The sequence below is a fragment of the Hetaerina americana genome, unplaced genomic scaffold (genome assembly GCF_022747635.1).
Source record: "Hetaerina americana unplaced genomic scaffold, ioHetAmer1.1.p SCAF_1, whole genome shotgun sequence".
In the NCBI taxonomy this organism is placed as follows: Eukaryota; Metazoa; Arthropoda; class Insecta; order Odonata; family Calopterygidae; genus Hetaerina; species Hetaerina americana.
This window is the reverse complement of record NW_027286069.1, coordinates 37,643,117-37,668,587: the sequence shown is the minus strand read 5'-3', so window position 1 is coordinate 37,668,587 and position 25,471 is coordinate 37,643,117. Positions and strand designations below refer to the sequence as shown.

Genomic DNA, 25,471 nt, shown 5'->3' with positions numbered 1-25,471 from the left:
ACTATTCTCAGGAGCTTGGCAGTTTTGCTCGGTGTGTCGGCAAAGTTTTTGCGTTAATTTAAGACCCTTGTGTGTCCTAATCACCCTTCATGTTTTCGAATTTTCGTCAATCTGGTCGGAAGCGAGGATTTCTAGGAGTGGTTCATCCCTGATGATGTGTCTGTTTTGTCGTAATTAGTATAATTCCTCAACACAAGTGGGTAATTACCTTTTACGAGGTCGGTGTACACTGTTTGACTATGCGGTTACTGATTGGCGTTGACTGTTAATTGTTGCAAAAATATTGGAAACGAATTTTATGTTGTCTGACTCATTAAGTAATTATTCATCAATCATTATATAAATAGATGACTTTATGATGCTTACATACAAGTGCTCTTGCGCGACTTAACGTTACGAGGGAAGAAGCGACGTCAAAATATTATTTCTCTCTTTTAGCCCCTCGAGGGACAAGTTTGTTGAAATTTTTCGTTTCCCTCGGAAAAGATCTGAAGTACAGTTTCAACTGTTCCATATCGGTTAAGAAATGCCGTTAGAATCAGTTAAGGTTTTAATTTAGGGAGAGATGAGAATTCTTTCACTAATCACATTTTCCAGATTGATTTCAAAATTGCAAGATTTTGGCTGGAATTCAATTGGATAGGATCCTAATTCTTTTCCGATCCTCACGCCAATTTCCATTCGGATGACTCACTTATGGTAACTAATTTGCTTTTTAGAGTTTCAGGAGAAACTTGCTCTCTATGTTTAGCCTTCTCTAGAGGAATGATATTCAAAAGTCTCAGTAGCAAAAATAGAGGACGAAGATATGAATTCCAAGGTGTGTTATTCGATTGCGACAGGGGAGCGTTTTAATGGGAATATTTCATTAAAATTATTTCTTAATATTTTAGTTAATTTTAGAATTTATCAAGTGATTAAGTATTAATTTCACATTTTGGTGTTTCACCCTCATTCTATTTATTATCAAGTAGCCCGTATATACGAGCTCGTATATTGTCCAAACCTACTTAGGCAGCTAAGATTGCTGATAGTACTTTTTTGTGGTAATAGCACTACTCTTAATATTGTGGAAGCTTTTTGACTTGCTTTGGAGGTATTCGTCGTATTGGGGGTTTAAGAAAACAGCACATTTTTCATCCACTGTATTTTTCAGTTCAGAATGCTCGTTTTGAACGTTAAATAAATCCATGGAGGAACCAACTATGCCTTCAGTACCGCGAAATATTTCAAATACTATTTCAAATGTAAAGGATGAAATCAGGTTCCGAAAGGCGAAGTGAAAATGGTTGGAGGTAGAAAATGTTTCGAACTCAGCACCAGGAGCTAAAAAGAACTGAACCATTCATATGGACCAGGTACAAAAACTTATTTTGTCATCCATATTTTCCGAATGCCAACATTAATTTAAAAATTTGTGGAATGGCAACAATCAAAATTTTTAATGGAATGGTGCAAGGGTCTCGAAGTCAAATATTGGCGATTGATCATCAACGCGTTTGCATTGTATTTCAGACAGTCGGAGATATGTTCATTCATTGTCATTGGGCAGATGGATGGTTTTGGCGACAGGTGGGGATTCCGTTTATTAATAGCCTCCGGAATCTCCTTACTGCGGATTTTCTTATCAGAAGGGCATATTATTTCAACTATGAGCATTGAGCAACCAAAAATGCGAGCTACCATTTGTCTGTGTTATAGCATTTGAAAAAAGGATTTTTTGTGTTAAATCTTTTATATGACCCGTGGCATTTTGTTGTCGACAAAATGTGGGCTCTCTATGCAGACGTTTTCATATCTCGCACTGAAAAAGAGGAACAGAGTTAATTGAGCGATATATTGCTCACTGGTGAAAGTTGCGGGGCGCCACATGTGCTATACATTTTTAACTCCCGCGCTCATTGTTCGGACAAGGGCCTAGTGCTCTCCGCGAGAACGACATAATTTATTCTTCTGTTGATATTTCTCCAACCTTTTTTCCTGTGTTAATTTTAGATAGAGTGGGAGGTGGATTTTAAATCCCCTAGTGGGATGGTTGGAAGCGTACTCTCTCGCCGTGATACTTAATCTCCTCAGATTAGGAATGCGAATGTTTACGTGCGCATGAGTTACTTCGAATTTTCTGCTGTGTTCCTTTCACCCTGCAAGTTTTACTTCGATATGACCTCAGCCTCGTGAATGGCTCGTATGCATGAATTGCTTCATTGTTTATCAAGCTCATATTCCTGCTTGGAATTTGCGATTGCTGTTTTCGCTTTTAAATTGATATATAGGTGCCTTAAAAAGAGGAACAATACTTTAGGTATTCACCGTCGTTCTCAAATAATTTCAAGCCTTTTATTTTGCGCAAATCTCAACGACGAAGTTATCAGTTGGATTATATGTGACAAACCCCTTCGTAATGGTAGAAGTGGTCGGCATCAGTAAAGCCAGTCAAACCAGTCAGGAAAACCAGTGATTACTTCATCGAGGTTAACTTAATGGGTGAAAATAGAATTCACTAGGTATTACACCTTGCGCGTTGTGAAATCAGCGAATTCAGATGTTCGGCCAGATTATTTATCTGTGAGCTTGCGGTTTCCAAATTTTTTGTGCATCTAAAATGAAGCTGGTTTTGGCTGGGGTTGCTCGGAGGTATCACTAAGATTAGAACTGGGGGCCCTTGACCGGCAGTTACGGTATATCTAATTGACTCCTGCGGTGTTGACACTTAAGTAATCGATGAACATCTGGCTGCTGTGAACTTTCGCACTTGTTCTCTCTAAGATTGCATTATTAAACACATCGTAAGATATAATAGAGAATTGGCATCTTCTTCGACGAGAGCATCTAATTAATTTAGGCGTTGAGAGAAATTAAACGAAGTCCATCCATTCCGTGACTTTTTGGACAATTTTTGTTTTCTTTATATGTCCTGAACCAAATAATAGACCTATGCTCCCTCTTTTGTAATTCTCCATTTATTTTCGTATCATTCTTTTGTGCCCTTCACGAGTCAGTCGGACCGATATTTTTGGCCCAAATTAGTGTCGTCGGAATTAGAATTTTTGTTGTTTTCGGCAGGATTTAGGCTCGAGTGTCCAATGCCACCACACCATTCAGGCGTTTCATGAGGAACAAAAATTTTCACAACGAGGCGATCGATTAAATGGGCGTTTTCCATTTCCAATTTCCAATGGGATTATCGAAAGCGCTTGACGTTCCTCGTTTCTGAGAGGTCGCCTGGAAGCAGGGTAATATCGCCTCACCTCCGGCTCTATCGAACGGCGCACATTCGCCAAGTGTCACGTCTCCGGAAAGGGAGTCTCGCCCCCCTTGCATTGCATTTTCCCTCCAATCGCCCTCTCGCCCGAGCATCGCGACGGCCACCGCAAACCCCGGGCTACCTCCGTGGTCCTCGCGGGAAGGCTTCCCGGCTGGACCGCGGCGGCGGGGGCGTCAAATCGCCACTCCCGTTGACTGACGGACGCCCTCAGCGATGGGATCCGTTCAAACATTCCCCGGTGAGTGAGTGCCAGCGGGCGATTGACAGGTGGCACGCTTTGTTTTTCTCCCGTAACGCAGTTTTTCCGCCTTCCTTCGCCCTCGCACTTCGCTGTGCCTCCTTTCCGCCCCCCCCCCCCGCCCCGGGCCCGTCAGCCCTCTCACGCTCTCTCGGGAATCGCTTTCATTCGTTGTCGGAATAGAGAAGCGAGTCTCCGTCCCGTGGGCTTTTAAAACGTCACCTCCGCATTGACGCTGATCAAGTCGTCGCACCGGAGGTGACAATTGATTCGCGCGAATGGTGCCGCTACCCCCCCCCCCTCCTACGGGCATTCGTCTGAAAAGGCGCGCTTTATACGGCTCCTGGAAAAATTGTCTTGACTCCCAGTTGGAATTTACCTTTTGCTGGAAAATCGCTTCCCCTGGAAATTGTTTCTTTCCCTTTTGCTTAAGTGGAGAGACGTTTGTTTTCGTTCCCGGTCGTATCTATGTGCAGGTAGGGGTGAAGTGCCAAAGGTCTTACGTAAACAGCTATCGGCACTAGGATCGAAATTGGCTTTCCTCGCCTGAATATGTGAATTTCTCAAGCCGTAGGGACTTGTTCTAACATCAAGTATTAAACGCTACTTAGAATTAATTACTGTCGTTAAGGGCCTTTAGTTCAATGACGCTCGCGTTAGGAGTGCACGGTGTCTCCTAATTTTAAATTACCCCGGACAGGAAGGAGAAGTTAGGTAGAATAAAGAAACAGGGAAAGAGTTAATTAGGAAAGAGGTATGGATAAACAAGCATATAGTTTGTATGTAATAGAAATTGCCTAGTGAAAACGGTGCACTCTGTGGAAGTGTGAAGCTGGTATTTGTTAAGTGATTAACTTTATCAAATGCATTTGAAATTAGAGAGAATGAACAGTGTGCTGGAGAATAGTTTTTCTATCTAGGAAATGTTTTAGACGGGCATAGAAAAATTAGTAGTCATGAAAAGAATAATTTCTTTCAAGATAAAAAAAGCTTTCTTAGTTGCATAAAGCATAGAGTTGATAATAAGGACGCTGTGCAGATGTGGTGAAATGAATTAAAGGGTGAAGACATTTGATGTCTGAAGTGCAGATGTGTCGAAAATATTTGTGAAAACTTGGACGTGGAGCGTAGTTTTGCACGGCTCGGACACTTGATCGTTGAGGCAGGAAGATAAGCCTAGATTGGAAGCCTTTGGGATGTGTTGAGAAAGTTGGAAAAAGGTTAAACGAACACGAAGGGAAACATACAGGATCGCACCCAAAAGTGGTAGGACTAATTTTTTTACAAGAATTTTATTGATGATATACTTACATCAACTTGATAATCTTCAAAGTATGCTCCTTGAGCTGGGACACACTTTGTATAACGTTGCTCCCATTCCCCGGACGCCCGCTGGAAATTTTCTTTGGGATGCCGTTGATGACCCTCGTCGAAGCCTCTTGAACGGCCTTTCGAGTCAAAACGTCGTCCATTGAGCTGTCTTTTCATCAGGGGGAAGAAGAAGTCCGGTGGTCCCAGATCGGGAGAATAGGGCGGGTGCGGCAACGTGGCAACACCGTATTTGGCCAGGAGCTGTCTGACGACGAGCGCGCCATGGCACGGCATTTTCGGCACACACCTTGCGCATGGCCAAATCCTGTGAAATAATGCGTTGGATGTTGGATGCAGACAGACCCAACTGGTCTGCAATTTCTTCACTGGTTAAGCGTCGGTCTGTGTTCAGCAGTGTCCTCACTCTGTCCACATTCGTGTCGGTTCTTGCCGTCGACGGCCGTCCGGAGCGATGGTCGTCTTCAACGAGCTCCCTACCCTCTTTAAACAACTTGTGCCACTCAAATACTGTGGAACGGCTTAAGGTAGTGTCCCCATAAGCCTGTTTGATCATATCGAGGGTCTCAGTTGCCATCTTCCCGAGTTTCGCACAAAACTTCACGGAATAACGTTGCTCTAAATTCAGATTCATTTTGTTTTTCGACGCGAAAAAAAACTTGCTTCACTAAAAACGGTGTCTTCATTCAACGAGAGCCCGCAGGCGACTGAGGTAGGTGTCGGTCTGTTGCTAAGAGCCCCCTCCACCTTACCCTGCCAGGCAGACCCCCCTCCACCGCTCCGTTCGCGCCAGAGAAAATCAGTCCTACCACTTTTGGGTGTGACCCTGTATGCAGAAGTATATGGACATTGAGGGATCCGGGTTCGAATCCTGGTCAAGGCGAATGATTTTTCACTCTGAAATTGTTGCATTTAAATGCATACAAGCTTGTATTAGCGGATGACTCCGTTAAAAGTTACTGTTGCAGCACCTCCCGAAGTTTCTAGGAATACACCAAAGGTTTGGACTTCGTAGGGGAGAGAGAAGGTTGTTGCGAGAAAGTTGAAGAAGGAAGTGATTGCTGGGGCATACTGAGTGACGATGTGATAGAGAGGAGAATGTTGTAATTGAGAGGGAAAGAGGAGGAAAAAGTTTGCCATGTTCAACGTTATTAAGGGAGGTAGGAGGGGAGCGATGGAACGAGGGGCGATATTAAATATGCTGTGACAGTTCTAACAAAATATGCTTTCCTTCTTTGCAGTACTACATATTATTTTCAATTCGGTAACAATGGAGTCAGGCTTCCATATAAAATATAAGGAACGTTTCAAGTGAAAATTTCAAATTATTTTCTCCGAGATTCGGCAACTCAGAAATGACTTGCGGGAAAGTTGTTGCTTTCGGTTGTAGAATTCGCCTAAAAACTGTATCGAAGTGATTTTAACCTGGAAAAAAAATGTGTATACTTCTTTTCTTTACTTGATGTTTAGCGAGTAAACTTATTGGCTATATTAATTGAGTTTGCGAGGTGACTGTGCGAATTTCGTTCTATTTGATAATTTTGTTTTCGTAAAATCCTCCGAGACGAATAATATTTCTTCAATATATTAACTCTCTTTTTATATTAGGAATGAAAAAATTATAATTAATTTACTTGCACATACGTACTTTTATACAGTCACATTGTAACATTTCTGAATAATTCATTCTGGCCATTCATCCGTATGTTTATATTTTATTTTCTAACTGCCGTGTGCAAAAACGTGAAGTTTCGGGCGCATAGTAAGCGTTCCGTAGCAAAATTAGGAATATAAACGCGGTTACGTTTGTCCCTTTGCCAACACCTTAATATGGCAAGCACCCGATATTAGCTCAGGCTGTTTACTAGGGTAGGTAAATTGTCATCTATATTTGTTTGCACTTCTGTTCGGCTATTCAGTTGTTTGTGTAGATCTTTACGTACTATGTAGCCATTCTCGAAAACCACCCGCATTCACCCAACGACCGCACCATCGAAACTGCCTTCCAAGCTGAGGTAAACACACGCTAACGTCGCAGCTTGGAAAATATGGTTAATGCTTCATGAATAAATATTGATTCCCTTTACCTTGCAAACCAATTGGTCGTTTTTATTTCTTTGAAGATGCCAACTGCAACAGGGACTAATGTTATTTGGAAAGTAAGCAAAACGAAAACCTAATGGAGGCGAGGTTTTATCTTCTGAATGGTGGAAGCATTAAAATTGTTGTCGATTTAATAGGCAATTATTTCATTTAAGTGTACATATTGAATGCACTATGCGGTACAAGTCTCTCGCAGGCAATCATTTGGAGCTATCCTGGAGCAATCAATAGTTAGCGCAAGAAAAGAGTGAATATAGTGGTTGGTTTGTTTTTTGTGGGAGGCTTTAGATCGCTATCGTGTTTTGTCATAGAAAAAGTAGGGTTTTAAACGGAGGTAGTTGCAATCAACGATTCAGAAAAGGTGGTGAGAAATTAAGTCCCGAGTACCATGCATGTAAAGTGAAATGCGCCCACAGTTTAACGGCTAATGGCCTATATAACCACCTACACACTGATGAGCATTATCAAAAAATCTGCCACGTCCGGGAAACGAAAGCCGTCCACCTTCGTGAGAAATCAATAAACTAGTCCGTTCCCAATACGAGTACCATGGAAGTGTAGGTATGATTGAAGAAGATAGTGTTCTCATTTTAAGATAATCTTACATATTGCAGTTCAAACAAAATCGGTATAGCTGTAGTATCTGCAGTATCAAAGCGAAAGGGTTATTATTTCACGATTGAAGTAGGCAAAAAACGTTGGTGAAGTACGAGCTATCAAATAGATTTCCTTATGGTGTATTAGCACTACCACATTATATGAAATTCCCCCGTCTTTCGAAATTAAAGGTATTAAAAATGTTATTGGATGCAACACACTTGAGGTATACCTTATGCACATCCTCCCTTCACGGTACATGCCCGATACCTGGACATAGTTGGTAGGTGATAGATTTTGATCGTATCAGCGATTTCCCTTAACGTGACTGAGATGTGGGAATGTCGATTGAATTTGTCTATTCAACCTGATCACAGAACATCATGTGGCGTCAAAATAATTCCGATCTCCCAATGTCTGTGGCCAACGTGTGTTAACGAAATTTACTAGCATCTGAATAAGGTGTTTGCTTGAAAATGAACACGCTTCTTACCACCAGTAATAGTAGGTTGCATTACTGAATGGAATTCAAAGAACTCGTATTTTCCGAGTCATAAAATGTATATACAGGAAGCCGCTTCAATAATGTATTCCAAGAAATGGTGATGGAACATAATTTGAAAATAAATTGTGGCAACAAGGGACTCAACCCGCAGGGGCCGAGTGGATGGCCGCAGAAAAGAAGGGACAGAAGAGGAAACTATCCCACTATGTAAATAGGGACGATGCTTAGGATAGGGAAGTTAGAAAATATCAAGCGAGAGATGGAGAGAGGAAATATAGACACGTTAAGTCTATGTAAGGTGAGCCAGAAAGATAGCGGCGATTCTTGAAGCGATAGGTGCTGATTAATACGTAGCGGAGGAGCGGAGAGTCATCGTGGGTTTGTTATTCAGTAGGGAAGTGAGTAGATCTGGTCAGTCTTGTGTTAATCCACTGGAGTTAGATAGGAGAGTACGGTTAGAAGAAAAGAGTGACCCCGAGGAGAAAATTATAGAGTTTTCCAGGAGAAATAGCTTAAATATAACTAACATCTGGTTTAAACACCACTGTAGGCGCATGGAGAATGATGGCTGTTACCGGAAGATATCTGTTAAATTATATTATGGTTAGGCATCGATTTGGAAAAAGCGTAATCAAAGCACAGTTTCCCGGGAGGGGGTGCGGATTCAGATATTAATTCAGTGCTCACGAAGGATAATGTTAAATTTAAGAGATAGGAAAAGGGAAGATGTAAAAAATTGGAATGTAGAAGACTTAATTGTGGTGCAAAAGGAAGGAGTGCCGGTAGGCAATTAATAAAATTGTAAGCCAAGATAAGGAGACAGCCTCAGTGAATGAAAGATGGCCATGTTTCAAAAATGAATAAAGAAAGTAGCGAATGAAGCAAGAGGAGGAGTAAATAGAAAAAGGGCGTGGAACCCATGGATTACAGGAGATAAAATTAGGAAGGTAATTGGAAGATGGAAACGGATGAACGTGAAAACAGAATTAGGGAAAAGAAAGTACAAAGAGATAAACAATTAAATGATGCGATAAACCAATAGGTCAAAGAAAGTATGGTGGAAAGATCAGTGTGAGGATACGGAGAGTTTACAAAGAATAGGAGAAATGGTCGCGCTATGCAGGAAGGTGAAAGAACTCAGATGTGTTGGTAAATTCCATTTACACTATTAGAAATACAATATACTCGTAAATCGAAGAAGCGCAGGTTCTGTCAACATGAAAAAAATATGCATAGGGACTATATACGGTGAAGATAAAATATGCCATGGAGTCTGGATGTATAAAGGGAATATGATGTCGATAATGATAGCTTAAGATCAGGAATACTTGACGGCAAAGAGGAAAGACAAATGGAAATGAAACTGATGAAGCCTGAGGGAATAGGCTGCATCCCATTAGAACTGCTAAATAAATAATGAAAACGAGGAAAGTGTTTTTATAAGCACATTCTTACCATTTATGAGGGAGAAATTTGGCCGTATCAGTATTGATTGCATCCCAAAAAAAACGGAAAAGCAGCGGTAGGCGAGGAATATAGGACTTTAAGTGTGATTTCACATGTAGCCAGGGTTCGTCCGGAAAATAAGTGTACTGACTCCTGGGCTGGGCGCGCCGCTCCAGGCGCGCCCAGCACCGCTCTGACGGGCTGCGATTGGAGGGGGGTATGTTGGCAAGCGACGCTGAAAAAGGCAGTCGGCTCTGAGCTGTGGTGTAGTGAGGAGCTCTGTTAACGCGAACCTCCACGCTTCGACCCACGTCACGGAACGCGATGCCGAAGTTTTTGGAGCAGCGTTATTCCATCAAATTTGCGGTAAAGCTTGGGAAATCGTCTACCGAAACTGTCGGTATGATTAACCAGGCTTACGGGGAGTCAGCCATGTCCAGAAACATGATCTTTCGGTGGCACAAGATGTTCGTGGAGGGCAGAGAAGAGGTCGACGACGAGTCTTCGAGAGGTTCCCGATGATGCCTTGGCGGGAGCGTTCCAGGAATGGGAACGCCGCTGGAACAAGTGTATCGAATCACAAGGGTCCTATTTTGAGGAATATTAGCTTAAGATATGTAAAAGTGTAATAAATTTTTTTTCCTGAGCTCAGTACACTTATTTTCCGGACGAAACCTGTATGTATTTCTTAAGATCATTAACTAAAGGATGGAGACGAGATCAAATGATTACTTAGAGGAAGAACCAAGGCTTCATTGCTAGCAATAATTGAGGGAATAATGCTGGGATAGCGAGTTGAAGGACGGAACATAATGGGCATTACGGATGGAATTTAAGGAGATAGAGATAATGCAGAGCTAAAGAATGAGTAATTTTAGTGTATATTATTGGATTTTAGGGTGTTTGTGTCATGTTGTTTTAGGCTTACGAGTATAATAGTGTATTTCCAGGGTTCATCAAAAAGCTAACGTAGGTTGACTTCGTCGTAAATCTTATTTTTCATGAAGTATTCAACCAAATGAGATGCTCTAAGATTGGTGTTGGATTTTCGGCCGAAAGAGAAATAAACCATTAAACATTACCCGCTACCAGTAATTAATCTATGAATTTTATCTTCTTATTTTTTGTGTTGAATTTGTGAAAGAATGTACGAGATAGGTATGAAGGTACATCGGCATTTAAGTGTTTAATATTTCCACTATGAACAATTGAAAACAGTATTTGCCGTTGAATTCAGTCCTCTATTTGTGCGTGTCCTTTTACGCCGTTTTATTTGGACTAACTTTCTGAGACTCTGAGCCCTTGTGGGTTGACCTGACATAATTCCCCAAATCACAAGGTTCATTACGTCACCAGCATAACTTCACTGAAATGATGCGAAATTCCGTTTTCAGGTCTCTTTAATTTGAGACTTTCTTTTGAGGACTCATGACTTACCGTTAATGCCTTTGATATTCAAACGTGTCTCTGAAAATTAACAGGGATTTCCCTTTGATGTGTTTGTGTTCGCCTTTTATGGTATATATAGGTTTCTGATTGCCTCCTCGAAATTTAAGTTAATTATCCTTTTAGGAGTCGTCGAGTCTGGAAGATGAAAAGACGTCTCCTTAGAATGAGAAGTTCACCTTTGATCTTTGATCGAGCTCTCGGGGTACCGACATGCTCTATTTATTCATGAATAAGTAATGCTGCTCGTGACTTCTTTCTACAATGAAATTTTCTGTGTTTGCATTCTTCTATTCATTGAGAGAGACATAAGATCTCATAGAAATTTCTGCTAGCTAATTTCCTTCCAGGACCAGCTGAGCGAAAAAGTGTTGTAAGGGTCATTTCAGGAAGTTCTTTCAAAAGCATACTTTGCCTCGTTTCATCAACGTGACCTTCGCTGAAGATCTCAGTTATATTTAATAATATGCATATGTCTTTTGTTACACGTACTAATACAACTTTTTAGGATAATTGTCAACCATATTTCCCACGTTTATTTACGATCTTCTTAATTATGTAGCAATTCTAATAATACGATGAGGTTACTGAGCCATTCCATAGACTTTCTCCCCCATTATATCACGCTGTATTCATTGTTAAAATAATTACACTCGTAATTATTGTCAACATTTTATCGTAACTGCGAGTTTCACCATTTAAGCTCTACCCTCGTTTCGTACAGTTAAAAAGCGGATTGTTTTGAATTCGCCTTCTGAATGTGGGTTGATGCCATGAACAAACAGAATACTTCACGCTGTAAGCGAGAAGGCAAAGATGCTTTCGTTATCCAGATCGTTTTGGTTTCATGAAAGTTCACCCTGGACAAAGACGTTATTTTTCCTCCATATCCCTTTCAATAGGCATATAGTTTCTACATACATACGTACCTGTATCATCGAGTTTAATCCATGAATGATGTCTTCTACTTGTTCTACGTGAATATGTGAAAGGAGCTCTATTTGAAAGCATTAATTTGTGAAGTTATTGAAAGTATTAATATTAAGAAGCATTTCATTTAAGGCATGAGCACAAAATTCAACGACGCCCCTCGAGTGTAGAGTTCTTACAAAATTAAAATAGTAAGTAGGTCACACAATTTTCATTTTGTACTGCACAGCGTAAATCCTTATTGTCAATGTGGACAGGGACTATTTGAATGTGCGCGAAATGCGTGCATATTCAAATTGTACGAATTGGTGTTCGCATTGGGTTTTTATAATTATTTTATAAAATGGAACACGTTAAAATGCATGCAAGGTATTTTAGCGTTGCACATAAATTTAGAACACCGTAATGCACTATTACAATTTTTTATTGATTTTTTATAGTGTTCAATTCATGTTCTTTTAATTTTGACCTAACTTCACGCAAATTCTGAGCGGGAATTCCGTCGGGGATGCTCCGGCCCACCGGGGAATTCCCGATCACATTTCATGCGTGGAGTCCGTCTTGACGAAACCCTTGCTTAAAACAGTAATGCCGATTATTACATGCTCATTAACTTTCCCCTCTCTTGCCACCTTGCAGCGGAAAGAACTCGACTGAATGTGGAGGTGGATCAAGCAAGTGGCGGTGTCCCCCTGGTGCGCCACCTGTCCAAGTCCGCATCGGACTTGAGCAGCGGCGGCTGCGTGGACCAGGAAGGGGGCCGCGGGAACGGAGGGGGTCGGGGCGGGGCGGAGAGGGCCGACGCCGAGGCATGGACACGCCACTGCCGGGACGGTTCCATCTCCCCCAGGGGCCGGGGGTCGCCGCCCGTGCCCGTGGCGTCGGGCCGCGGGGCCACCAGCGTCCCATTGCTCAGCGAGAGGGTGTCCGTCGCCCAGAAGACCCACAGCTTCTTCACTACCCTCAAGGTTGGTGTGGCCCTCACGCAACTCTGTGTGCACACGCTTTGCATGCATGTACATGCGTGCCTTCGCTTCGCTCCTATTGAGATTACCCCATTCTGCCAGAGTTTCAATCCCTCGGCAGTGCCTCATGTTGTCTTTTACACCTTTACCTATCGCTAGGGTAACGTTCCCTCGATACTTTGCCTTGCTTTCATCTCGTTTTCGTGTAATCCAAAATGGCAACGCCTTTCATTGACGTCTATTCCCTTTAAACTCATTGAAATACACCATAAACGAATCTGGAAGCGATCCTGGAAGTACTTCTGTGTGCTAAAATAATCCCAAACCAATTGGGCTGGGAATCTTTTGATGTACATCCTGGATGTTTGTCATAAAGATTTTCGTTCAGTAATCATTTAACTATTCGGCTTAGAAATCGCTTTTTCCAAATTACGGGTATTCGTATTAAGAACGGTCTATCGAGCCATTTGTTTGGTCATAAAAGTGTCCAAGGTCGTGGGGAATTTATTTTTTGTTTGTTTACTTATAATCTGAGCAAGGTATCTGTTTCGACGCAACTAATTCCTTTCAATATTGAAGTTGATGTCAGTTGGAATGGAATAGAAATTAAACCACATTAACGCCAATAATATTAACATCGGGTTTCGATTTAGCTATAACCACGTGAAAATAATTGTTTGATCGATTGGAAACTTCTTTATCCAATAATTCGCACTCATTTGTTAGCACAATCATGTACTAAAACTTCTCAGAACCCTTGATGGAACGACTCAGGGAAATTATTCCATAGCGAAAACTGTTATAATGTGTTTGACGAAATGATAAAAATACCACCACTAGGTTTTTTGTCGAGCCTTTCTCGAATCCTGGCGATATCTATTCGGCAATTCAGCCTATACAAGAGATTTCCAAATTAATCAAATCGCAAAAACTTTCAGATCCGTATGCGTTTAAACTTACTTAAGCTGCTCCATGTGATGAGGGAGAAGGTTATTATCCTTTTAAAATTCTTTATTTGAAATAAACTGTTAAAATCCATCCAATGCATTGACTTAGCTTCGCAGATACAGGCAAAAGTAATACCTTTCCTGCCAATTATAATGAACTTTTACTCGATGGACTCAGAATTGCGTAGTACCAATAATTAAAGGAGGCAACCAACAAAAAGTGAAAATAGCTAAAGTCATTTGCTGTTTCTTGGAGTTAGCGTGTAATGCAAGGAGGGAAAGAGAGGATACTAAGATCCCTTACGTCGTGTGAAATGGCTCGAAAGAAAGTCACGGACTTGGTACGGCCCCAATGGATTATACATGTGTATTTATTTTCTGGTGTCTAAGTAAAAGACATTGTTAAAGTTCCAGTGGTTTTTCCACGGTAAACATCCTCCATGTGATAACTGACGAGGGCAAATGTCAGACGATTGAAACGCGTTAGCAGCAGTAATGGCATAATGCACTTTACTGATGTACTTACTCCGTGGTATTTGATATATTTATCGCAATTTATTCGTTAGCGGCGTTTTTGTCTCGTTCCTTCAACATTCGCCATCGTATGTTTTTATCGTAATTAAAAGGAATCTATTAGAAATGCTAAACTAGTACGTAGACTAAATGATATCCGTGGAGAAGTAGAAATAACTAGGACATTCATATTGCATGTGAGTCATCATATTTATGTTCATATTCGGTGGTCTCGAAATGGATGAGAGAATGATAAAATATTGAACTCGCTTTCCTGTGGTCCATCTCCGTAGATGTTGGTGTATATATAGAGTTGACATTTCATTTTTTTTATAAAACCTCGCAAAGGGTTCCGTGTCTTTGTTTCAGAAATACACACAATTCTGCACCGCCCCTGCTATGTTGACATCTCCTGTACACCCAATCCGTTTCGCTCTTCTGAACTCGCCTGCGTCCTTGTCTCATCCGCTAAATGCTAGCGAAATAGCCGAGCTGAAATGCATCTCTCTTTTCATCTCATCTCCTCACTATGCTGGGATTAATTTTGATGCTCTTTTTTAAAGACATCGTTTGAGTTCGTCGACAAAATCTGGGAATAGGATCCCTTGCTGTTTTTTCTAACGGAAGCGTTTGTGATCATTCCTCATTAAAAAAACAATGCAGCAGTGTGCTTTCATGACTACACTCATCTTGGGCAAATTTTGACGTCCCCTTCAAAATAAAACTCGCAATCAAATTGAGTCGCAGTTTTATACGTTACTCCAATCGTGGTGTTACCATTAGAACGGGTGGTAACGGGCAAGTTTGGGAAAGGGATCATTTTTTAGTATCAGCCTTTCTTTACACGCATAATAAAATACATGAGAATGCCAAAAAAATCTGTTCTAAACCGAAGTAAACGAGATGTAAAATGTATTTTATATTTTTTATTATTTCTATATTTCATTAAAATGGCTGGTGGCATGAAATACTTGTATCTTCACTGATGCCAGGGAATGGATTTACTTTATTTGCATTTTTTAACCGGTTTTAGTCATGTGTCGACTTTCGAAAGAGCGCTGATGACCATAGTCGTATGCGCACTGTTAATATTTAATTCTAATTCAATTCTTCAAACATTTTAGAGATTCAATCGATAGCTTTATGTCGCATATAGATACTTACTTGCAATGTTAGCGCTTATTTCACCAATATGGGCATATTTGCGGTTTTCATTTGGTTTTGGAAAATAGTGTAATGGTTTCTCTATTTTTTTCCTTAACATTTTACATTTTTTATTCGTTAAAGTGGATTAAGTTATAACGGTAGATCGTAAAACATTGGATAGTAGTACTTAATTCGACATGTTTAAATGCATTTAATGAGTAGGATTAATTGTATTAAATTGACACCCATGCCCCCTATTCGAACGCTCAGCATTATCAATGGCCCCACCATTTCGACCTGTTTGAAAGCTGTTCTTCGGAAAAATTTCAATGTGACCTTATTTAGAACATTAGAATTCTTCCATGAGCACTTGCTTCACTTCTTGATGTGCAAATGTAACGGAATTCGAATTAAATGCAGATACACTGTCTGTAGGCTTGCGAAATCTTTTTGCGTTAAATAATGAAAAATATAATGGAAATGTAGGGCAAAAAGAGAGACTTTTGTCCAAAAAGGAGGATTCCTGGACGTTTTCGAAGGCTCTTATAAAGAGGACCTGCCTTGGAAGTACTGGGAGTGTAGTAACCTCACTGCTGATGACTGTTATGGAATCATAGGTATTTTTATGGTACTGATCATATGCGAGGAGAAAAGGAACGCAGGAAAAAAACGACTCGTTTACTTAGGAGATATTTCTGTAGTCCAAGGCACCTTCTTCATTGTGAGAGATACTCCTCTGACAATGATGAAGGGGCTGGGACCACCGAAATATCTCAGAATTCATTTGTGTGCTTTCCTTTTCTGTTTTTTTGACGTGTGCGGCTCGTGTACGTTTTATTTAACGCCAAATTGGTAAATTTTGGTCGCCACGTTGGTGATTTATGGGTGTGTGAGTTTATATTTGTCCGCGACCGCGACAACACACAGTACGTATTATACTCGCTATGAAAACGTATGCTCTAATAAATAGGACACTCACACATTCAATTGACATTTCGGCGGCTCTGCCTCTTTCATCGAAATAAGTAGATCTGTTTCTTATTCTTTCGGCGGCATGACCGCTGAAACATAACAATGTATGTATGAAAGTGATGACAACATGGGTTGTTGATGTGAGCGCTTCAGTTGGTATTTTTCAATATTTGGAAAATATAATTGCAATTATTCAATCAAGCTCCACCAGGCGTAAGATTAGTTAAAAATCACTCTTGGCCTTGTGCTGCGTCTTCTCGTAGTGTCAAAATGAAGGGATATATGCACGTATTCCGGATCATTTTTTGTAGCTTCAGAAGAGTGATGAAAGGCAGTTGGGCATGAAGGAAACGAATGAGTTAAGTTTATTAAGAAACGAGAAGAGATGGATGAGTGTATTCAGAGACCGCAAAAAAAGTTTAGAGGAGTCCGTGGGGGCGTGTTTCAGAAGGGAAGGTTTTTCTTTCAGAGAAAAAGCGAGAGAAACTCTTATGATTAAATTAAGTTATACCAAGTAAGCTGGACGTATCTTCAGTCTAAAGCCTCTTAAATGGCTAATTTTTATAACGATACGTAATGCTCTAGAGAGTATTTTCCACCCAACTTGATAATGATTTGTATCTCGTATTTCTTAGATATTGTTCTAATTGTTATAGTTGTTACCAAATATTATTTTATTTTCATTTTAGGTTTTTCATTTTTTGGTTACGAGAGAAGTAAAGACGGTTTTACCGGTGGCGTAAAGACAGTTTTAACCGGGGAGGATATCAGGTTAGGCGTAAATATTTTATTGCATATTTTGCAGGGAAAAATAACACCCATTTTTTAATGAAATATTTCACGTCGCGTATTATCCGATATGTTCTATGACCTTAGCTGTTTTAGTAGATTAGTAACTGAAGCGATGCTATCATCCTTTTTAATTTTTTACCAAATATTACTTTGAAATCGTCTGCAAGGATATCTTTTATTTATCGCCTGCTAGTCAAGAAGTTCTTCGTAAAAATATTATATTGATGACTCGTAGTAAAGAGTTCTACTTTCATGAAACGACAAGTGTTTTAATTTCACAGGAATGCAGCAAAATGTCATACGTATACATAGAATTAAAAAACAACAAGCGGAAGGTCTTTTCCTCCATTAATGCCTAGATTAGTGTCGTAATATTTGTAATCTATCACTAATTTATTATTGCATTTTTTTATTTGACAAATTAAATACGATCGTTGATCACACGACTAGTTAAATGAATTGAACGACGGTAATATTCGCTTTTCGGAGGAGTAGAATAATTTATTTATCATTATTTTATTGAAATATGCTTGTGTATTTATTTAGTTCGGAGGGAGAAAAAATTTGTTTCGGTAATACAGTAAATCCCAAATCGATGACCTTACGCTCACTCTACTTACTCCATTTGTTAGGTTGACATATTCACTGCAACGATTTTCAGCCAAACTAGTATCTTTAGGATGATACAATAATTTCCTAAATTTCATCATTAAGACTGGATAACCTCTATGTATCGTCGTCGTAAACCACCAATTGAATTAGTTTTTTATTTACTGAAATACATCCTGTAAAGAAAATGAGTATTGACCTCGCAATCTTCCTCCCAGTAACCTTGCCACAGGGCCTCACAGTGGATGGGAATCTTTTCTTCGGTGGGAAAACGTGCCTATTTTATTGTGCAGTATGCAGTTCTATGCGTACCTAAAAGAATAGAGTCCTCGCTTGTAATTCGCGCAGTAGGAAAAACCTTCTCAGAGACTATTGACACGAAAAAAAGGAACCTACATCACAGTGTTACTTATTCCTTGCAGTTTTCTCCTTCCCCATCGTTCGTCCTAAGATGGAATAACGCCTTATCCTGGGCATCCAATGCCAACCTCTCGTCCGTGTGAAATTACGGATTTAAAGTTCCTTCATTCCTTAATGAATGATCGGGCATCGGTCCAACGGCCTGTCCCCTCTCCTTGTCCTCCTACCCTCCCTCCCCACGCACGTTATCTTCTTCACTCCCGCCCACGCAGCTCCGTGTCGCCCGCACCTGCCTAGATTTTCGCGCATCCCCAATCCCGAAACACCCCTGGCAGACATTTCTCCCCTCTCTCAGAACCCCTTCACGGCCATATTACGACACCTCAACTCTCGCAGATATCATCTGCCAATTCCCCCGACGAGTCTTGAAAGCAAGGGTCCCGCTGCATCGTATACGACCTCTCACTCCTAACAGCTGTTAGGCGGCGTTTGGATTATTGAAGACACACCAGACATCCTCGAGATTCTAGGAGCAGCAGTTGTCATTAGTGGCCATGAACATAATCCACCGCAATGTTTCTGAAGTTTCGTCCACTCCCGGTGTAACGCGTTGCGACAATGTTCTCCCGTTTTCTGACCGCAGTTGGCAGATGATGATGTCGTCGTTCCCTGGCTACATTAAGTAGGGTTCAAATTTTTTGTACTAAAGACGTCATGGTGAATAAATGTGGATCGTAAGCTTATTCGTGCGATTATTTCCTATTATTCTTGGCAGTGATGTTCTCCGTAATGGACTGTATATGTCATATTTCATTTCAGCGTCTTCGTTTTGGATGGAAAAAAGTTCGTGCCTCCGTGCTGAAAAAACATCACTTGTTCTATCTTATTTTTTTGCGCCATTAGAGGAGGATGGATAATTTGATGTGCTATGTTGGGAACGCACTACGGGTAGAGAGAGAAACTCGGCGTCTTCGTTAGCTGACTTTTAACATAATGCGCACAGCTGAACGCCTTATCAGACGGTTGTGGTACTGACTTCAAAGGGTTCTTCGCATGATACTTAAGTGCAGATCGAAATTACAGCTTAGCGATATGATATCAACGTTTAATCGATATGTTTTCATGTCGACTGTATCGAAACGGATAATTAAAAGGGCTTATAAGGATGGCATTGTGTATATAGGCGAAAGAGTATGTTTTGCTCAGCGGTTCAAATATTGCTTTCATACCAAGGTGATTGAACGGTGAAATAACGATCATTAGTAAATTGAATCGTCGCAGAATTTATTTGTTATTTATCGCATTTATGGATTCCCCAAGAAACAATGCTGGAACTAATTTAGTGTTATAAGAATACTGTAAAAATTAGATAACGTTGCTCATGGCAGTTGACTTATTTTTTATGCTCAGTGTACCGACCGCTTGGGTGCCAGTCTCCACTATATCTGAAAATTCTTGAATGCCCTCCATTCCTCGATTCGCAAAAACTCGCGATAACCGCTGGTGCTGTCAGGGTGCCCTACTATCAGATGAGTAAACTATTGAATCCTAAATATACTACCTTGATCAAGAAGTTCCCGGAATAACCACCGTGTGGCGCTCCCATCGTTCCGATTTGAGTTCTGTTTTTTTGTTAAATTGGTACATCTGTTGTTGATATTCCCTTTAAATCTTAGTGTCATAACTTGACATTTGCAAAAGTTACGTAGCCAAGAGTACATCTATCTCTGTGTGTGTTGGCGATTTTTTACAATTTCAGAAATGGATTTAAATTTGCAAAAACGAACTTGTATTAAATTTTGCGTAAAAAACGGATTTAGTGGCGCACGGACGTTGGAAATGTTGGAAAAGTGTTTCGGCAACGATTCTCTAAAAAAAACGGTCGTTTACCAGTGGCACGAGCGGTTCAGAAGTGGTCGTGAGTCAATCGAAGATGATGAACGCAGTGGCAGACCATCGACATCGAAAGTCGGTGGAAAAATTGATAAAGTAAAAGAAATGTTGGTCAATAACCGCAAATTAACCATCAGAGAAATAGCGGAGGACTTGAACATTGCCTATGGATCCGCCCAAGACATTGTGGTTAATGATTTGGGTTTCCGTCGTGTAGCAGCAAAGTTGGTGCCAAAAGACCTCAATTTCATGCAAAAAAGAGACCATGTTGACGTCGCAAAAGACATGATTTGCGAGGCTGAATCCGATCCCACATTCATCAAAAGGATCATTACTGGAGACGAGACGTGGGTTTATGAGTACGACACGCAATCCAGACATCAGGCAAGTGAATGGCGTTCACCAAATGAGCCGAGACCAAAAAACCACGTCGTTTTCAGTAAAAAAAGAAGGCAATGCTGACGGTTTTCATGGATTAAAACGGTGTAGTGCATCATGAATTTTTGCCAGAAGGCCAGACAGTAAACAAAGAGTATTATTTGGGCGTTATGAGACGTTTGCGTGAAGCAATTCGCCGAAAGAGACCAGAAATGTGGGCAGAAAACTCGTGGATTTTGCACCAATGATAACGCACCGTCGCACAGTGCCATCATTATTCGTAATTTTTTGACGAAAAATGCAACAAATACCATCCAACAGCCACCGAATTCACCTGATTTGGCTCCCTGTGACTTCTTTCTGTTCAATCGAGTTAAAAAACCATTACGGGGAACGCGTTTTAGCAGCCGAGAGGAAGTAATGGAAAAATCGCAGGAAGCACTGATGGACATACCGAAAACCGACCGTAACTTTTGCAAATGTCAAGTTATGACACTAAGATTTAAAGGGAATATCAACAACAGATGTACCAATTTAACAAAAAAAACAGAACTCAAATCGGAACGATGGGAGCGCCACACGGTGGTTATTCCGGGAACTTTTTGATCAAGGTAGTATGCCGGCGTTTTCAACGCTTGGACTGCACCGATGTCCGTAAGCCACTTCATATTGGTACTCTTTCACTACTTTGTTGCTGCATCGATGACGTAATTAATGCTGTTATTGAGAAGCTGATTTCAAAAGTAATTCGTTGACTGTTCATGTTAGAATTCAATTCTAGTTTACATTTTTACTGAGTGATAATATTTATGAAATATTTTAAAATATCATAGAATGTGGCAGCTTGGCAGAATTGGCAGCTTGAAAATGTTTTGGGTGGGAAATTTCTATCGTAAACTGATATGTAAGAATCATGTACCCACCTGATTCTCCACCCCTGCCACCTTTTCTCATTTCTCCTTTTCTATGATTCGAGGCTTATCCAAACTTCCGGCCGTACCCATTTCATTTTGCTCTCATCGCCCATTTAATTTCTATTTGAAATTCTCGTCTACCCTCACTGCATCCCCAACTTCATTGCTAAATGCTATTTCAAGATGTTTTTGAAAATCTAGTAATTCGTTTTAAGCAAGTACGCGCAACCACATGCTTGCATATGCGTGTATGTTGGCATGTCGAATATATCCGTAGAGCATGTCAGTATTGTCGCGTGCTTGGCGGCCGCGACATCATTGGTGGGAGCGTAGCACAGAATGAGAGAGTCGTATTCGGTTTATGAGTCTTTTATTTAACCCTTATCAAGCAATGGGGCTCTGTCACCGGGCAGTAGGGACGAGCGAGCGGGGCAAGGCTGGCCATCTCTGGTGTGGTCGTAGGCTCGACCGACGGAGGCAGGGTATCGGGTGAGGAATGGGGTCCTGCTCCTCGCCCTATATGACTACCTCTTTGTGCAGGCGTCCCATTCGTCTTACCAGTCCTTGGGACTATGAAGACGTTTTGTGTTCTTCTGCGTTGTCTCTTGGCGGCTTTATTACTTCAGGGAAGTCTTCGCGTCTCCCTTTATAAGGCATCGCGCCTTCGGGGGGAGGGACTTCAAAGTAGCTACATTGTAGCAGCAAGGGAATTGGGTAGCGGACATTGCCTTGTCTTGGTTTCCGAGAAACCCGCACTACATCACCATACATTGTCTGGTATGCAGGGGGGGCACTCCTTGGTAGAGTTAACAAATAGTGGGGGTTTCCGAGACACCCACACTACAGTATTAAGAACTCCTGTAAATTGCACTTAAATTCTGTTATGCTTCCCTAAATAAAATTTCGTGTGTGTTCCAAGCATGCCAACTGGCATCTGGACTTACGTCTTGTCTATATCAGAAGGGGTTATTCTGGACCTCTGGTGGGCATTTTGGTCGGAGGGCATCGTAGAAACTATATAAAACTACTTTGAAGATCGAATTTGTTCTCAGTTTTTGCCTTATTTTATGATACTTAACCGCCTCGCAGGGAATGGATCCCGCTGTGTCCCTGGCGTAGCCCGTCGATCGTAGCTTTGAGGTGGGACAGCCCTCCTTTAATAACGGGAGCCATAAAACCGCATGTGTATGTTCCCTCACCTTAACCTCGGAGTTCTCGCACAGCGACCGTTCTTTCCAAAAGCAAGCAAACGCCACCTGTAATAAATGGTGGACCTGGGTAATTTTCCTAGCACTTTATTTTTGGGGATAAAGGGAACCCAATTTCGTGTTTGAAAACCGCATTGCCCTGTTAGGTTAGCGTCTTACAAGGACTTGATCGATAGCTTTCCTGCTACGTTGCAGCGTCTGTCGTCGCCATCATCTTCATCATCAGCATGGTTGAGGTCTCCTAGGCTCGTTTCGGATCGATGTTAAAGCCCTTTCTTGGACGTCCTCTGCATATCTTCGTCTTTTGGGTCTATATTTGATTGCTAATTTAGGTAGTCTTTCATCATTATGTCAACGGATCGTTTCTCGTTGACTTTATTCTTATTTTATTATGAGCCAGTAAATATTTGCCTAGCATCTTTATAGATTGGCTTGTCTATATTTTTAATCTTGTGGAATCCTTTTAAGTTCAGAGAAATCTCATATCCGCTGCTTAAACTGTTGAGCGATAGGTGTTTTCTTTATTTTCGTGCAAGGCTCAGGACCGTACAGGAAGACTGATCCTGACATTCTTTCGATTGTTTCTTTCCTAGTTTTGTTTTGATGGTTCGTCTGAGGTTGTCGCAAATTGACCGATATACTGATAGATAAATATGTGGTATATTTGCTGCAGTTCAAGGATGCGTCTTATTACAGGCTTCGAAGTTTTCTACTTGCTGAAGTCTTTAATTACTCCTTTGGAATTTTTTTAAGGGCAAAAATCCTGTACGATGGGAAATAGTTTGATGAAACTTGTTCAGTTTCTCCTGGTCAATAATCAATGCCTCCTGCTGCGTGCGTAATAACTTCCAATTGAGTTCATTCACCCGTGTTAGGCACGATGAGGTGTAACAGCAGGGCGTAATATAAATAAAAAACCAAATGATATTGTTTACTTAATTATTTCTTTGAAATGCAGTACACGTTTCAACTCCTTGGCATCACCATCCGATGTAAATTCGAGTCCCATACCCAGTAAAACGCCCGCTGTTTTAGAGGAAAAATAAAAGGAAAAAGCATACTATATCTGTGTTCGCCAAAAATGGAAATGGAGTTCGATATGCATGATGGTGAATATACTGACTTTCCGTGAAGATGTGCCGATTATACGAGGGTCATCCGGAAAGTAGTACCCGTTCGTGCCGCATGAAGTGCTGACGACGCGAGTAGCCGCTGGACGAGGTCAGATAGCTTCAGTGGCTTGTCTGCCTTCTCTGAGCCAAGTTGCGTGACGCTAGCATTGCCTGTGTTGTTTCTGTGATTGTTTACAATGTTTAAAAAAATTGAGAACGCCGCCAGTTGTGAAGTGAGGGCAGTGATTAAATTCCTCAATGCAAGAAACGTTCGCCCATGTGATATTCATCGCCAATTAAAGGAGGTGTATGGAGACAATGTAATGGACGAGTCGTCTGTTCGGCGGTGGTGTCGCAACTTCAACATGGGGAGGGGGAACACACACGACGATGAGCGTTCGGGGAGACCGTCTGTCATTACAGACCAACTGGTGAGCTCAGTTGACGAATTCGTGAGGAACGATCGGCGCGTCACAATTGATGACATCTGTGAGCATTTTCCCAATGTTTCTCGAACAATTGTTCATGAAATTGTTAAACACCATCTGCATTATGCAAAAATTTGTGCAAGATGGGTCCCTCGCGTATCTCAATGAGCTGGCGGCGAAGGACTATGCAGCAGGAATACAGAAACTTGTCACACGTTATGACAAATGCCTTAATTTGCTTGGAGATTACGTTGAGAAGTAGTTTAAAGTATCCTCTTTCAAATAAAATTTTTTATGTTTGTTAATATTTACTTTTGTGTCTTTATTTCACGAACGGGTACTACTTTCCGGATGACCCTCGTACATCCTGGTGGTAGATCCCTACTTACGTCCTATGTGGAGTGAATCTCTCAGTCCATAGTTGCACGGAGTATCAAATTGTAGCTCATGCGGACATGCTACTCTTCTACCCCTTGAAACCCTATCTACCTCCGAAGTGCCCTTCTAAGATCAAAGTGCCCGTGATAGGGCAAATAAATGGATGTCTCTCTTGCTCTTTATCTGCACTTTTCCACGCTGTTCCCTCCAGGAAATTTACGGCAATAACGAAGAAAAATTTACTTTAATTAATGGTATTTGTCTACCTTCTTTTTAAACAATATGTGTCATCGAAATTGTTGGTGAATGTTAACATGATTGTCGACATCACATGCATAGGATATTATTAGGTGAAAATAGAGGTTCTTACTTTTGCCACTTTACACCTTCCGTGATGTGTGTGATACGTTGCCTAGCGATCAGCTTTAAAAAATATTTGTAACTCCCGATTACATTTACATAATTACAAGCAATTGTCCTAGCTCTCTCTGCCTCACGGCTATGCGTTGCGTGCGGGATATGAATAATATGATAATGCTGGATTAAGGCCGTCTTAAATTGCTTTCCTTTGAGTTCTAACTAAACCAAACCACACGCTTATTCAACATATCGTATCTTGTTGTTTTTTAACTAATTTGGCGGTGAGGTGCTGAAATATCACGACAGGTGTTGAGTTCACTGGAAGTTGACATTTTGTTGTTCAAGGTTAACGAAAGCCTAGGTATGGAGCACTGCCTTGTGCACGTGTGAAACATGGGTCAATGTTGCCGAAGAGGAAAGAAGATTGGGAGCTCTCAAAAACTGGTGCTGGAGAAGGTTGCTGAGGATAAGCCGGAGAGATATAGTGGCAAATGAAGAGGTATTCTCTGGGTAGAGGGAAAAAAGGTGTTTGTGGCGGCGCATACAACAGAGACGAGATCGCCTGATAGGGCATGTATTACGGCAGAAGAGGCTTCTGAAAGCCATAATAGAGTGTTGAAGTTAGGAGCATAAGAAG

The 25,471-nt window shown here is 41.1% G+C and overlaps 1 protein-coding gene and 1 long non-coding RNA gene across 5 annotated transcripts in view; both read left to right on the top strand.

The window, feature by feature from the left end:
- LOC139701033 (uncharacterized) overlaps positions 1 to 12,612 on the top strand; it is a 116,168-nt gene extending 103,556 nt beyond the window's left edge. For both annotated transcript variants that reach the window (XR_011703914.1, XR_011703917.1), the window contains one exon: positions 12,499 to 12,612. This is a non-coding gene — a long non-coding RNA (uncharacterized lncRNA). The remainder of the gene's footprint in view (positions 1 to 12,498) is intronic.
- A 51-nt stretch (positions 12,613 to 12,663) lies between these two features.
- Mctp (multiple C2 domain and transmembrane region protein) overlaps positions 12,664 to 25,471 on the top strand; it is a 141,914-nt gene continuing 129,106 nt past the window's right edge. Inside the window, exon 1 of one of the 3 annotated variants that reach the window (XM_071588344.1) lies at positions 12,664 to 12,827. The gene's annotated coding sequence lies outside the window, so the exon portion shown is untranslated. The remainder of the gene's footprint in view (positions 12,828 to 25,471) is intronic. The other 2 variants (XM_071588317.1, XM_071588327.1) reach the window with 2 other exon arrangements.